This window comes from Macaca mulatta, chromosome 5 (assembly GCF_049350105.2).
Source record: "Macaca mulatta isolate MMU2019108-1 chromosome 5, T2T-MMU8v2.0, whole genome shotgun sequence".
NCBI lineage: Eukaryota > Metazoa > Chordata > Mammalia > Primates > Cercopithecidae > Macaca > Macaca mulatta.
The window spans coordinates 40798467-40814632 of NC_133410.1; the positions used below are offsets into that span (position 1 = coordinate 40798467).

General features: G+C 40.8%; 1 protein-coding gene across 41 annotated transcripts in view; it reads left to right on the forward strand.

Annotated features, from left to right (window-relative positions):
- The window catches only part of LIMCH1 (LIM and calponin homology domains 1), a 342574-nt gene that overhangs the window by 189716 nt on the left and 136692 nt on the right, over positions 1–16166 (forward strand). The gene's annotated exons all lie outside the window — the stretch shown is intronic.

Consider the following 16166-nt stretch of genomic DNA (forward strand, 5'->3'; position numbering starts at 1 on the left):
ATTCAAAAAGTTGGACTGTTTTGTTTGATTAATGACACCATCAACTGGCCCTATTCCAAAGTGTAATTGATCAGTCCATAATTCCCCAAGTCATTCTTATTTCCTATGGTTATATTTTTAATTTATAAACCCTTGGCCAGTTTCACCAAAAATGAAATCCTGATGCCTTCCAGATATATGTTCCAAATATCGAGAAGCAGTATTCAATTTTGTCTCTTTGCCAATGGCTGCTCTCACCTTGTTCCAACTCCCAAATCCCCATCTCGTTTTTTCCTTTTTGGAGAAGAGTCGTGAAAAACTGGTTTCCATTATAATTCCATCACCCCTAGAGGCAGGAGGACTAAGTATGCAGTGCGGTTTCAGGCCAGGAACATTGGACTGGAGGCACAAAGAGCTGGGTTGCAGAGCTGGCTCTGCCTCCAGAGCTGAGGGGCTTTGGGCAGGGTACTTTTTTTTTTTTTTTTTTTTTTTTGAGACGGAGTCTCGCTCTGTCGCCCAGGCTGGAGTGCAGTGGCCGGATCTCAGCTCACTGCAAGCTCCGCCTCCCGGGTTCCCGCCATTCTCCTGCCTCAGCCTCCCGAGTAGCTGGGACTACAGGCACCCGCCACCGCGCCCGGCTAGTTTTTTGTATTTTTTAGTAGAGACGGGGTTTCACCGTGTTAGCCAGGATGGTCTCGATCTCCTGACCTTGTGATCCACCCGTCTCGGCCTCCCAAAGTGCTGGGATTACAGGCTTGAGCCACCGCGCCCGGCTGTTGCTTTAGTCCTTAGTTGTCTCGTTTGTTGAGTGAAAGATGAAACGGAATGATTCCTAAGACCTTTCTACCTGTGAACACTCATGGTTTCTCTTCTTTCCCATTTTGTCCCCTACTGTTAATTTTTTTAAAAAGACTCTGGGTCTCACTGTGTTGCCCGGGCTGGTCTCAAACTCCCAAGCTCCAGCAACCATTCTGCCTTGGTCTCCCAGAAGTGCTGGGATTACAGGCATATGAGCCACTGCTGGGCCTGTTAATATTAACTACCATTTATTTAGTACCTACAATATGCCAGATATTAATCTAATAATAGTTAATGGTTAGTTTGTGCTCACCATGTGCTAAGCACTTTATTTCTATTCTTTACTCCTCACAGTAACCCAGCAAAGTAGATGAAACTAGTGTCCTCCTTTTACAGATATGGAAACTGAGACATTCAGTGAAGTCCAGGCTCATGGGTATGTACTTGGTGAGGCATAGAGCCAGAAACTGAACCCAGGAGGCTGATGCCTTGCCCTTGCCCTTGCCCTTAGTCATTTTATTATATAACATTCCTAAGGACTTTATTTTTTTCTTTTTCTCTCTACAGTAGCACTAGGAAGGATATAATAGTACCCTCACTTAAAAAATGAAGAAACCAAGTGCAATGAAGCTAAACTGTTTAGCCAAAATTACCCAGCTAGCGTATGACAGAGCTGGGGATCAAACCTAAGCCTGGCTCCTAACCACCGTGTTCCAAGACCAGAGTGGATTTCTTACTTCTCTCACATGTATCTTGTGGGTTAGTGATAAGCGAAGTACGGTATGTTTTAAAAAGAAGGATACTTTTGCTTTCTGTTCATTAATTTTTTTAAGCATATAAGATAGAAATTTTGCTAGATTTATTTGAAGAAACAGATAGAAATAACTTTGTAATCAACACATGATTTATATGTAGATTCTTTTTATTAAGATATTACAGTTTAATCTAGTTTCTGTTGGATTTGTCTTATATTTCAAAGAATGCTGTCTGAAATATTAGGTTTGTGCAAATGTAATTGTGGTTTTTGCCATTAAAAGTAATGGCAAATTAAAAATGGCAAGTAAAGGCTCATTAAAAGTAATGGCAAAAACCACAATTACTTTTGTACCAACGTAACAATAAAACTTGGCCATGTACCCAAATTGTAAGAGACGGCAGGCTTCACCCCCAGTATCCTCAGTGTGGCTGCCATTTCTTATGCCCACTCTCCCTCATGCTGCTATTTAAAAATTAATTGCCCTGTTTACAAGGTGAGACTCAAAATTTGATATAGAATCTAATGGGTTAATTTTATATTGTGTGTATGTATTTTTCCTATTGATTCAGTCAACAGGTATTAATTTAGCACATGTGGCAGGTGATCAATTAATACCTGTTGACTGAATCAATAGGAAAAATAATTTGATACCTTTAGCTCATTTTATTCTCCTAGGTATTTAAAAAATGAGCCTTCTGGCCGGGCGCGGTGGCTCAAGCCTGTAATCCCAGCACTTTGGGAGGCCGAGACGGGTGGATCACAAGGTCAGGAGATCAAGACCATCCTGGCTAACACGGTGAAACCCCGTCTCTACTAAAAAATACAAAAAACTAGCCGGGCGAGGTGGCGGGCGCCTGTAGTCCCAGCTACTCGGGAGGCTGAGGCAGGAGAATGGCGTAAACCCAGGAGGCGGAGCTTGCAGTGAGCTGAGATCCGGCCACTGCACTCCAGCCTGGGCGACAGAGGGAGACTCCGTCTCAAAAAAAAAAAAAAAAAAAAGAGCCTTCTACTTTCAAAATGCTCTGGATTAAACGGCTCAAGGCCATCTCATTTCACCATCTCTGGGGTGCCTCAAGTTGGAATCAATCATACACCACTTGGCCTGAAATTCAGATAAGAGTTGACAGGAAGTGGGCAGGAACTGTTTCCTTGTTTTTTATTGTTTGTATAAATGTTAAGTGCCATGGCAACAAAAAACTAACAGCCAGATGAAGAACAGAAACATATGGAGAAGTGAAAGATAGCCTCGAAAAGAGATATTTGAAAGAAATTATTCATTTGACTCATCTTGATATGAGTGAGTGTATTGCTAACATGATTGATTGTGTTGCTGAGTAGAAATGCAAGCTTACTAAGATTAGAGAATTAATGAATTAATTGGTACCCCTTCTTATTCTACAAAGGACTTGAAACATAAAAATATTAAGTTATAGTTGGGGGAAAAAGTAAAAGCTTTGACTATGGAAACTATCAGTGTAACCAAAAGATAATATAATTTTTATAATCAAGGCACACACTTTACTCTGAGTTTCCTGGCAGCCACAGCAAAAAGGAAAATATGATTAATTACAAAACTTTTAGCTTCCATCAGACATAGTCAATTTCTCATGAGGAAGAAAGTTATTCTTAACATCTAGGTTTAAAATAAATTCCTTTCATAGGTATTCATATTGGAGACTAACTCTTTGATTCCAAAAATTCAGAATGTTTTCTGTCTTTCCATGATAGGAAATTGATCCCATTCAAGATGAAAAGTAAGTTTCTAAAGTCATTGTCAAGCCAGCTGTGTAATTAGGTAAAAATACAGATGGACTGTGAGGGGAAATATGTCTTTCATCCTTCCAGCAATATCTACAGAGTTCATGAGTTTAGTTGAACTTTCATAATTATGGACATTTATAACAGCCTTGCCCTCTATTGCTAAGCTCAGAGATCATTCCAAACAAGTGCATGATTCTTAAATTTTTCTAAAGGAGTTACTCAGGACAGAATAACACTAGTAAGGCTTGCTTTACTTTATATAGTTGTATCATGAAGTTAGCACTTACTTTTATCAAGTTCGAATGGTCAATACTGGGCATCTTCCAGGGGTAGGCTGTATTGCTGGCATTGAGCACTTCAAGGATGCAAATACGAGATGAAATTAGAGTGTTTGTATGAAGCCGAGGTCAAGGAACTATACCCTGCAGGCCCAAACCAGCCTGCTCCCTTTTGTTCATGGCCTATGGGATAAGATTAATTTTTATATCTTTAAATGGTTGGGAAAAAATAAAAGAAGAATATTTCATAATACATGGAAATTAAGTGAATTTCTAATTTCAGTGTCTATAAATATAGTTTTATTGGAACACTGCCATGTTCACTCATTTATGTAGTATCCATGGCTACTTTCATACCGCAGTGGCAGAGTAGATACAACAGAAAACATATGGACCACAAAGCCTGAAATGTGTACTATTTGGCCCTTTCAGAAAAAGTTTGCCAATTCCTGTTATCGTGGAGAAAGTGCTTTCTGTGTGTATTAGTCTGTTCTCATGCTGCTAATAAAGATATACCCAAGACTGGATCATTGATAAAGGAAAGAGGTTTAATGGACTAACAGTTCCACATGGCTGGGGAGGCCTCACAATCATGGCAGAAGAGCAAGGGACATCTTACATGGCAGCAGGCAAGAGAGTGTGTGCAGGGGAACTCCCCTTTGTAAAACCGTCAGATCTTGTTATGAGACTTATTCACTATCAGGAGAACAGCATGGGAAAGACCCGCCTCCACGATTCGGTTACCTCCCACTGGGTTCCTCCCACAATTTATGGGGATTGTGGGAGCTATAATTAAAGATGAGATTTGGGTGGAGACACAGCCAAACCATATCACTATGTGTTCATAAGCTGTGTGAAGAGTCTGTGAAAAGAAGAACCGTCTTCTCTTGTAGACAGCCCCTCTATGTGATGCATCCTTTATATCTCCATATACTGATCTTTAAAACGTGGCATGTGCCATGCTTGCATCAGGATCCATCTGAGAGCAAGAACACTCCAGAAGGCTGAAATCATGAGCTCAGGGCCCAATATAAATGCCATTGCCTTACTTTGGAGACTTTCCCCAATGGCTCATGTTCTTTTGGAATCAGTGACTTTTCCTGTCTCCTGTTGTCCTAGGCTGCTGCTCACCAATCCATAAAAATTATAAACATAGATATTTAACAATTTTGTGCCACAAAATATTCAAATTACCCTGCCACTACCTCTTCTAGACACTTGGTCTGTTCTTTATTAATGCTGTCCTTTTCTCAGGAGCTTGGATAAAATAGCTTTTTAAAATATTTGCTGAAATCTGTTTGCCTTTCTGCTAGGCTCTGCATTTTATGTCCTTATTACTATTTGATTATAATGATTATGATAATTTTAAAGCTTTATGTAATCAGAGGTAAGGCAGACTTTAAGAATTATGAGCTGAAAGTTCAGGTTCATGGCTCATAGAAGTAATATATAAAGTTATCTCCTTAGGAATTTTAATTCTTTGAGGTGAACTGTTTAAAAAATAAAAGTGCAAAGTGCTTATGTGTTTAATTCCTATTGTAATTCCCAAAATCTGAATGGAGATTTATAAAATCATGTAATTATGGGGTTAACGTGACCCTAGGTGCCACTGGTATAATCAGCCTTCCAGGTGCTACAGGAATCTCTTCTCTCCCTTCTGGAGTGATGGCCAGCTAGTCTCTGTGAGATCTCTTGCAGTGATGGGCAGCTGTCTGACTTCCAGTTTAGTTCTGTTATCACGTGAGTGTCTACCGTGCCAGCCACTGTGCATTCAGGGTTACAACCATGAATGGCATGGTCTCCACCTTTGAGGAACTATGTAGTGGAGGAGGCAGACAATTTCAGTTTAGCATGGTAGGTGATAAGATGGATATATTCACAAAGTGCTGTGGGAATATAGGGGAGGACCTTAATTGAGTCCACTTGGGAATTTGGAGAAATCTTTCTAAAGAAAGTAACACAGGAGGTGAGTCTTGACGGATAATTGAGTTCACCAGGCAGAAAGAAAAAGGTGGTATGTATGTTCCTGGCAGATAGAACAACGTGATGGAGGGCATAGAAACATGGAGCAAAGTGTGCAAGGTACCACTAGACCAGTGGATGAGGTGGGGTGTGGTGGGGGATGAGGAGGGCAGGGAGATATGGACTAAGTCTTGAGAGTCCGTGTGTACCTGGTAAAGGACTTGGGATCCATTTTCATGGTGATTAAAAGAAAGTGGTAACTCTGAATGATAGGAATGAAAGAACGGAGGAAGGGAGGCTTATTTCAAAAGGATGTTGGTGTCAGTGGATCAGACTTCATGGTGTGCTGGTGATGACCTCTGATGAAAGATTCTTGAGCCAGTTTCAGTCATCTTCCCTCTTGGATCCAGGGACTGGAGGCCAGCTTTGGCATCCTCCATTCATTTTTAGTTTACCTACTATGTATTGCATACCTACTATGTACCAGATCCTGTGCTGTTATCTCAATGTGTAGGGACATAAAAACAAAACAGATAATATCCTTGACCTAAATGAATTCTCAAGCTCAGCAATATTAGGCCAGGGCAAGTCAGGTTCAGCACCTGGGCCTGGAGAAGCTGTTGTGCGGTGGCCAGCTTTGTTGGTTTCCAAGCTCAAATTCACTAAAGCCTGTTCTTTTCATGGTTGGCTTCAGTCCTTATAAAACTACAATTTTCGGAATCCAAAGTTTTCTTCTTGAGAGCCATTTGAATCAGTTTTTCCATTCCCTTCTTCTAAGGAAAAGGAACTATTTTGCTTCCACTCATATTTAATAGATCTTCCACTGTTTCTCTTTTTGTCATTTATCTATTATTGCAATTGAACTAGGCAACAATCACAAAACCTCAGGGCTGTAAAACAAGTGTTCATTGCTCATGCACCTGAGATGGCTGGATTAGTGGCTCTGCTGAGGTTGGCCAAGGTGATGGGTGATGAGGGACTGCTCCACATACCTATCTTACTCTAGTTGGCAATGCCAGGCTTGTGCTTATGCTTCCCAGTTCCTTCTGCTGTCACCCATGAGACCTTGTTTCTGGACTACTCATCATTATATCAGTATTTCTTCCTAAAAGGTGCACTCAGACCTGTACAACCTTCCTCAGGCGTGGTCTAACCAGTAAAAACTGCAGGGGAACCATTATTTCCTATCCTCTGGACACACTGCTTCTATTAGTTGTTAATTTAGGCTGAGATGGGATTAGCTTACTTAGCAGATGAATTGCACAGTTGGCCCTCATCTCACATTAAGCTTGAGAAAAATAAAACTTCTCAGATTTTTGCCATATATACTGCTGCCAAGTCTCATCCATCCTGTGAAAAAAAATCTTTGTCTTTCATGCCTAGTCCTTGAACCGTGTCAATTGGGTTTTGTAAAGGGTCTTTGAAATATGTCTTGAATTAACTACGTTCATGCATTCCATAAATATTTATCATGTCCCTATTAGGTGCCAGGCACTGTGCAGGGAACAAGACATGAACATAGTCCTTGCTCTTGTAGAATTTGTGCTCTACTTGCAGAAGGGTAGGATAGATGTCGAAGATTCAATAGTCAGGATTAAAAGGCATTATCTACTTTGTGACATGTTTGTTGCCATGGAGTCTTCTCCATTCTTTTTGAGAACTCCTGTAGTTGATTAAAATTCCAGTCATTGCCATTTGATTGATATTTGGGGTTTTGGTGAGATGTTGACACATCTGCTCGAACAAGGCATGAATAGTTAGCGGATGTGAAACTGTTCACAAATTGCAAAAAGCAGGTTTCTGTTGAACATTATGAACTTGATTGACATCACACTCAGGGTGGTGTTGGTTTAGCAAGCGTGTCCTACTATTTTCATGGAAAGTTCAAACATCTTTCCCCTGTGCCACTTGATGGGCATAAGTGTGAAGGATTTTAGGCAAAAGAGCATGTGGTGAATACTGAAGCCTATCAAAGCTTTCTGTCACTCACAACTACACGGTGTGCCTATGTTAGAGCTAGTTGACCGCCTTCCATTGGTTCTAAGGACACCTGGTTAGCAGTGTACTCGGTGTTGCCCGACCCTAAAGCTGGGGTATAAGTACTGGGAGGAAGCATCACCCCTTTTTGACTAATCCAGCATTCAAAATGCAAAACAAATCTAGGTGAAGTTTTTTCATTCATTGAACAAATATCAGAAAATCACCAGGTACTGGAAATTGATCAGCAGGCAAAATGCTCTTGAGGAGCTTACATTCTAATGATAAAACAGATAATAACAGTAAAACTAGCAAGAATTTTTTTTCTTATATATTTAGGCAGCAAGTTCTATAAACAAGGGTGTAAAGTGCTGAGATGAAAGACTGTAGAGTGTTATTTTATTTTGTTTTATTTTTGAGACAGGGTCTCATTCTGTTGCCCAGGCTGCAGTGCAGTGGTGTGATCACAGCTCACTGCAACCTCGACCTCCCAGGTTCAGTGAATCCTCCCACATCAGTTTTCTGAGTAGCCGGAACCACAGGCATATGCTACAGTATCTGGTAATTTTTTATTTTTATTTTATTTTTTGTACTTTTTGTAGAGACAGGGTTTCACTGTGTTGCCCAGGTTGGTCTTGAACTCCTGGGCTCAAGGGGTCTGCCTGCCTTGGTTTCCGAAGGTGTTGGGATTACAGGCGTGAGCCACCACACCTGGCCAGTAATTTTAAATAGAGTGGTTGGCAGAGCCCTCATTGAAAGGTAACATGTAGAGCAAACATCTGGAAAATGATCTGAAAAAAGAAGTTAGCCAAATCCCAGCACTTTGGGAGGCTGAGGCGGGTGGATCACCTGAGGTCAAGAGTTCAAGACCAGCCTGACCAACATGGCGAAACCTCATCTCTACTAAAAATACAAAAATTAGCTGGGTATGGTGGCGCATGTCTATAATCCTAGCCACTTGGGAGGCTGAGGCAGGAGAATTGCTTGAACCCAGGAGGCAGAGGTTGCAGTGAGCTGAGATCATCCCATTGCACTCCAGCCTGGGCAAGAAGGGCAGAACTCCATCACACACACACACAAAAGAAAATATCATAACATACAGAGATGACTACCAGTGTCAAGGTCCCTGGTTCTACTTTTTTGATCACTAACTCTGCTATTAAATTAGCTACAATTTTTTGAGTGCCCTGATGTGCCCAGGCACTGGGCAGTTTACATCTATTGCTTGCACCTTGCCTAGGAAGTATATTACACCTCCCCATCTACAGTGGAGGAAACTGAGACTTAGATGAATTAAGTCAAGCCTCATATCTTAAGCAGCAGCTGAGATGGGATTTGAATCCATCTGACTTTGAACTTGTGGAAGCCTGAGTATTTCCTCCTGTCTTGTGGCTTCTCTCTGTAGAGACATAATCTTGGTAAAAACAAACTGGGAATTACCCTTTGAACCAAGCAATTTGGGGAGTGTTTTTGAAACTAAGAGATTAGGTTTCTAAGAGATAAAATCATATAACTGCTGTTCTTTAAAATTCACCACAGGATCTACTTTTTCTAAGAAATCTCCCCTGAATAAGGGAAAGTATTTGGCATACAGCATCCAACTAGGTTAATAGAGCTCTTTATATAGCCTATCTGCTATTAAAGCAGCCATTCTACACAGAATTCTGTTTATTTTAACTGTCATTAATGGCTATTCCAGGAATCTATCTCTATTTCTTTGGGATACAAAAACAGCTCTGTATGCACTGATTATTGATTGCTTGACAATCTTGACACATGATGAACACAGACCTTCCTTGTGTTCTAATGTTGCAAATTGTATCATCATGTGGGCTGTTATAAAGTGGTTCTCATTTTTCCATAGCATCAATACCAGGATGGAGGAGTTGCCTCCATTTATAAGGTCATCATGACCAACAATGGCATAAACGCAAAGATAAGTGTAAAATTACCTTTGAAGCTTCGTAAAAAGGGTTATACAAGGGAGCCTCATGTGCTAGTGTGCATAAAACACACTAAAAATATACCTAACTCCACTCTCTCATATATTTAGAGTTTACAAGAATCGAGAGAAGAGATGATTTTTAAAAAGGTATCCAGGGAAGTTTAAACTGAGGCTTTTTCTTTCAATAAATAGGTCTAAATCAAGCAAAGATGTTAAAATGTGTGTGTTTTAAAAATCTTTATAGCTTCTCTCTCTCTCTCTCTCTCTCTCTGTGTGTGTGTGTGTGTGTGTGTGTGTGTGTGTGTGTGTGTGTGTGTGTGTGTGTAATTAGAATGGTGAGGAGAATTCTTACTAAAGGTGGCCTGGCGAGCAGACCCAGCACAATTTTTATCAGTGAGGTGTTAAAACACCACTAGAAATGTAAGGTGCTGAGGGAAACTTGATTTACCAGAAACTTCTCCTGACACTGCATGGAAGGAACCCCTACCTAGGCCACATAGGGTGAAGGTAGTCTGGCAGGTTGGAAGTGCCAAGGGCGGTCCTAAAGTACCCTCTAGTGAAGGTGGCTCCAATCAGTGTGGGCTTTTGTGGGAGCTTTAATTGTGAGGTTAGGGTCTGAATAAGAATCCTGGAGAGCTGACCTTGACACCAACACACACTTTTTTTTTTTTTTTTCATATCCTCATGCTCAACTCAATCTCCTCTGAAACTTGATGTCCAATAGCTAGGTTTTAAGGGTTGCAGATTATCTACCTTATCACAGTGGCCACACGTGTCAGCCTGGTGATGATGGTGTTTCACGTTCCTCAAGGACTCCTCATGGTGCCTGGATGTCAGTTTGTATAAAGCTTTAAATGAAGCTGCTCCATACACATCAGACAAAGTAGCAGCCACCCATAAACAGTGTGTGCTTTTAGGTCACTTTGACGCTTTGGTGACAACTCTTGGATCATTTCACTCTTCTCTAAAGGTCATAAAAACTGATACCAACATTGAAAAAAAAAAAACTTCAAAGTTTGTCTCTTAGAGTTGTAAAGGCAGGAATGAGATGCCTGCCTTAGATCTTATGGGAATTTCACCAAATAGAGGGGCGGTGTATAGGAGGGTATCATTTAAGCCACTGGCTAAATGAATGGTTTAAGACAAATTAGGCAGTAATGTCTGATTATGCTTCTTTCCAGTTCAAAATCTTTATTGGTTCTGTTCCCCAGCAGGTTACAATCCATATTTCTTTCCACAGTCTGCCCAGCCTCATTTCCAGTCCCTCATTTCTATTTCCTCCACCTCCCAATACCATGACTGTCCTGGCCCTTCCCTCATCAGAGAAGAGGCAAACCTGAAGTTAGCCCTGGAGACCCAGCTCACATCACCTCACTGAAGCCCCGTTAGGCACTTCTGAGTGGGTTCCCACTCCCATGGTCCAGTTTTCTACGATGATGTCAGCCATATTGTATTTATGAAAGATGCATTTGTGTATTTCCACCTTGGGACAGTACATTTTTTGAAATGTAGAGACCATTTTCTATCAACTCCTTCAGCATGTAGCATGATTCTAGCTCATGAATGATTGGGTCGATGCTATGAAGAGGAGGGTCCCTGTATATAATCTCAAGGCAAGCAGAGCTTCTTTCTTTGTTAAAACTGTTGGATTTTGAATCTTAACAGACTTGTCTTCACCATCTGATATTATGATAAATGTTTGACTTACTAATGCAGAAATTTAGCTTTGTGAAACACCTACAGATTTTTTTTTTTTTTTTTTTCGGTATTGTCCAAAAGGGCATTGTCTTCATGGCTGAAAAAAAATCTTTTTTTCTGGTTTGGCAGATTAGTTTGGCAGGATAGAGCTGGGCTGGGGATTATGACAATATGTGTGGAAGGCAATTTTTGTTGTCTTTTAAATACAATCCTCTAAGAAGTGTAGATTTTAAAATACAATATCCTTGCTGTTTTTGCCCCCTAAAACGTAATAAAAATAAATCAAAAGTCCAGCTTCAAGTTATTTTACAGGAGCACCTTCAATTTCTTCTTCTGTCTTAGATGGTCCATGTAACCTGTGTCCTGTTCTCTTTCCCAAAGTTGTACAGGAAGAAGGGTGCCTCCTCCCTGTCTTGATCCTACTTCCTTCCAGAATCTTCTGAACCAAGCCCCACTATTATAGTCCATCCCTCTCACATTTTCCACCCCTCATCTTACCATCAGCTTCTACCCTTCGGTCTACAAAGCTACTAAGCCCTCTTTTACTCTTAAATCCCCCTTTCCCGAACCTGGCTGCATCCTCCGACTCCCGTTTTCTTCATCCTCTTCTTCATGTGCAACTCATTGCAAAAATAGTCTCCATTTACATCATCATCCCTCATCATCTCACATCTTAAGCTTATACCAGTCTGATTTCCACTTCTTCATGGGATTAAACCTACTCTCAGAGTCACTAACCCCCATCAGCTACCTCCTATGTGATTGATACTATTAGTCAGTCACTACCTGAAATTAGCTTGCTTCTTGACTGTTGCCACACCACAGCTTCTAGCTCTCCTACATTGCCTTTATATGCACCCTACCCTTACCCAACACAGCTATTCTTCCGGTTCTGTCTTTGATTTTTGTGCACCTCTCTCTATCTTTCTTCTCTTGACAACTCTGCTTGCTCTCTTCTTTTAAACCACTGTCTATATGCTAAGGAACCCCAAGTCCATATGCCAAAAACTCCCAAGTCTCTATTGATAGTCCCGATCTCTTTCCAGGGCTTATTTCCAAGTACTACCTAGACTTCTTTTCCTGTGTTCCTGACAATTTCTCCACTTTATTCTGTTCAAACTGTCCAAAGTGTAATGAATCGCACAACCCAATCCTCCATCTGCATTTCTCATTTCCCTTAACACCTTATGTCCTTTATTGGCAGCACAATTCTTATAGCCAGCATCCTGGAGGCGTTCCCAGCACTCACCCTTCCATCTCGTTGTTGCAAAGTTCTGCAGATTCTAAGTCCTCACTCTCTCACACACACATCTACCCTTTCCTTTCTATTCCTCCTGGCCTTTGTCGAAGCTCCTGTGTCAAAGCACAGTGAGGGATTCTGTTACTCTTCTGCCCTTTCACTGCAGCAGTGAAAGACTTCAAATTCCTGCACAAGGCTTTTAGGGCCACACAAGTCTGACTGTCATTTATCTTATATAAGCATAAGGGCACAGTGGAAAGCAGCACTCTGTTAATGGTGAAAGTCCAGGCTTCTGAAGTACATAGACATGAATGAAAACCTCAGTCCTCCCCTCCCTCAAATGTGCTTCTGTGTAAGCTTCATCCTTGTGTACTTGCCTCTCTATTGTCTTTTTTGTGCTTGGGTTAAAAACTATTCTGAGGCCGGGCAAGATGGCTCACGCTTATAATCCCAGCACTTTGGGAGGCTGAGGCAGGAGGATTACTTGAGCCCAGGAATTCGAGACCAGCCTGGGCAACATAGTGAGACCCTGTCTCTATAAAAAATAAAAATAAATTGGTCAGGCATGGTGGCATGTTCCTGTAGTCCCAGCACTTTGTGAGACCAAGGTAGGTGGATCGCTTGAGCTTAGGAGTTCAAGAATAGCCTGGACAACATCATGAAACCCTGGATGTACAGAAATACAAACATCAGCCGGATGTGGTGTGCACCCCCGTAGTCCCATACTCTGGAGGCTGAGGCAGGAGGATCGCTTGAGTCCAGGAGGTCAAGGCTGCAGTGAGCCATGATTACAGCACTGCACTCCAGCCCGGGCAATGGAGTCAGACCCTGTCTCAAAAAAACAAACAAACCAAACAAACCAAAAAAACAACTATTCTGATTCTTTCCCACCTCAGGATGTTTCTGACCCATGAGAAGCCCAAGTGCTGACTTGGATCTGTCGAAGCTGCCAGGCTCTGTCTGACCCTGTGTTGTTTAATTCAACCTAAATGTGAAGGGAAAAGAAACAATACTGTGCTCAGATTTAAATGTTTTCAACATTATTCTCCCTTCCTTTCTCTCCAGTTTAGAAATGCTGCACATAAATTTAGTCTTGCTTCCTTGGCTGTATTTTTTCCCCCTCCAGAACTACATGGATTTTTCTGTAGGTGTTAGAAAATCTAGATTCCAATTAACTTTGCTGCTGATTACTTTGTAAATCTTGGTGAGTCAGGGCTTGTTCGTAAATGATGATGAACATTTTAGAGTTCTTTGAGCATGGCGATGCGTGAGCAGAATACAGATGAACTAATTAGAATGTATAGTCGCTGCTCTTGTGTGATTGGTTTTGAGAAGGCTGTAAATAAACATGGGGCTTTCAAGTCTTGTTTATGGTTTTCAAGGGGGAGGTTTGTGTGCCTTATCTCATATGAAAAAACAGTTTACAAAATTTCTTTAAATCTCTCTTGATCTTAAGTTCATATTCTTGGGCACTAAAATGTAGACAAGTACCATGGGAAAGAAAAAGAAGTGGATATTCTGCAAAAATTCCACTGATGTTGAAGAACTAAATTCCTACTGGGAATTTGATCAAAAAGAGACTAGGGGAACAGCAGAATGGGAAAAGTAACCAACAATTCTATTCTTTATGCCTCCTAATTACACCGTGAAGAAATAGACGGATGTCACAAGAGCATGCACTTCAGTAAACATTTGCTTGAAAATGGTATTTAAGAATCCTTCGAAATCTCCCCAAAGGCCTCTAAAAAGCCTTCTGTCTGGAGAGAATTCTGATTATAAAACATTTTCTGCACGTCTCACCCTCTTTCATAGGCAGTATCATTATTGCTTGTGGGTTTGGGGCTTTGTTTTGCTTCTGTTTCTGTCGTGAGCCTCTGAGCAGTGTTCAGAAGTAGGCAGGGTGCCCTTTTTCAGGTGTTCCCGGTGCCAGGGCCAGACATGGGCATGAAAGAGTCACCGTCCTGTCCTACTTCTTTTGAAAAAGAGGCTCGGCAACCTCCCTCCACTTTGCACATTCAGTTTCCAGTTACAACTTTCTGTCATCCCTTTTGCTTCCTTTTAAAAATTTTGTCTCACCATTAGTAGAGTGATTATGAGAAGTTTTCCCTACTTTCCCCTTTCTAGTGTGGTGAGGACAAGTCAGGCTTTCTGAGTGGTATTTTAACTTTCCCTTGTCTCCTGTAATATTTAAAGAAGTCTGAGAGAATTTCAGTTAGCTGAGTTCCTATCCAGAAATAAAAGGAAAAGGAAAAGTGTCAATAAGTATTGGTAGTAGGATAACAATTTTGGTGCAACGCTGAGACAAAAAGGAAATTGTTTTTGATCTGTCATGAGAATTAGCATGGGTCCAGTCATTCTGTCCTAGAATAAATTAATTTAGACTTTAAAAATTGTGCTGATTAGATAGCAAAATCTGTAGCAAAATTCAAAATTGTTACCCCTAGTATCTGGATGGCTGCATAGTCCACTGTGGCAATGATTATTGGTATGGAAATGTCTAAAATAGGAAAGTTCAGGCTGGAATCTGGAAATAAGTGTTGATTCCTGTATCTCCCTTCTGTAGGGCTAAGGATTTGATAGAATTATTAAATAGATATTTGGATATTTGCACCAAGGAGAAAAATATTGCTCTTTCTGGGTCATGGGGGAGGGGTGATTTTTGCTTTCCCTTTTATTGGAACTGATAAACATTTGATAGAAAAGAACTTTGGAATGACACAATCAGTGAGAGTACACTGGGCAGAGTGTTATGAAAGGATTTGATTCTCCAATTATAGCATTCTTAACTAGATTAAATCGAGCAGCATCAATTTTGAAGATGTGTCTGTTTTCCTCTTCCAGTGGAACACTGCAAAGGATTGTCTTGTAAACTTCAAACACTGTGCTTAAGTTGGGAAGATTCATCTTCTGTTATTAGTAGTTGAAGGTTTATAGCATAGACTGTGGCCTTTATAGACTTTGGACCAAATCTCTGTGCCATCACCTACCAGCTCTGTGATAGTGTCCATGTCGCAGAAACCATACTCAGTATCCTAGATCTGTCAAAGTTGGTGGTAATATATTCAAGAGATTATGGATAAAAGAGGATATATATGGGGGGCTGTAGTGTATGCACACACAGTAAATGTTCAGTAAGTGCTACCCATTATTGTCTTTATCCTGATATCCATACTCCAGATGTGTTATTCTTTTCCAGAGATGTATCTGGAGCATAGATAATCAGAATCCCATAAACAGCTTGTAAAATGAAGCAAGTATCTCTCAAAATTAAGTAACCAGCCCAGATATTTGCAAATGGATTTTAATATTTTTCCTACACAAAAGGGTAGAATTGAGTCATTTATAGTGATAGATGCTAAAAATTAGAGCAAATTTCTTTCCTCCATTGTCCTGAATTTGTAGTTTACTGAGAAATTCTGGGAAACCCAATATACCAGTGGCTTGAAAAGCAACTGTGCTTTGGAGAATAGCACCTGCCTCTCCCCATCCTGCAAAAATTGAATAAGTATTGCTTGTGAATGCTTTGCCTGACAGTGCCCTCTCATTTTTCTCTACAAATCACCCATCTTTTCCTCTTAGCTAGGCATTATCAGATTTTATCACTAAAGTCCTAATATATCTCTATTAGAGATGAAAACAGGAGACCATAACATTTTGCCTACTTCTTCATTCTTGGACCAACAATCAGAAAATTACCATCAGGGATCTCCTGTCAAATTTAAGTCAGGAGTGTTGGACTCCTTAGCAGTCCTCTTCTCTGCGTCCTAGAGC